The sequence below is a fragment of the Bufo gargarizans genome, chromosome 5 (genome assembly GCF_014858855.1).
Source record: "Bufo gargarizans isolate SCDJY-AF-19 chromosome 5, ASM1485885v1, whole genome shotgun sequence".
NCBI classification, from domain to species: Eukaryota; Metazoa; Chordata; class Amphibia; order Anura; family Bufonidae; genus Bufo; species Bufo gargarizans.
The window spans coordinates 470,578,557-470,579,025 of NC_058084.1; positions in this window are offsets into that span (position 1 = coordinate 470,578,557).

Genomic DNA, 469 nt, shown 5'->3' on the forward strand with positions numbered 1-469 from the left:
AAGCCGCGGCCTCCGACTGGTCCAATTGTATGAATGGTAATGTCGCAGGATGGCGCAGGGGCGCACTGCAGAACCTCAGGCCACTTTGTTTAAAAAAAACTGAATATGAACCTTTTATGTGAATTTTATTGATGTGAATAATGTGACAGAATCAATGGTACAAAAAATGTATGTATCTGTGTGTGTGCCTATACAGTATATATGTGTATGTATCTGTGTGTGCCTATACAGTATATATGTGTATGTATCTGTGTGTGCCTATACAGTATATATGTGTGTGTATCTGTGTGTATATATATATGTGTGTGTGTATCTGTGTGTGTGCCACTGCCTATACAGTATATATGTGTATGTATCTGTGTGTGTGTATATACAGTATATATGTGTATGTATCTGTGTGTGTGCCTATACAGTATATATGTGTGTGTATCTGTGTGTATATATATATGTGTGTGTATCTGTGTGTGTG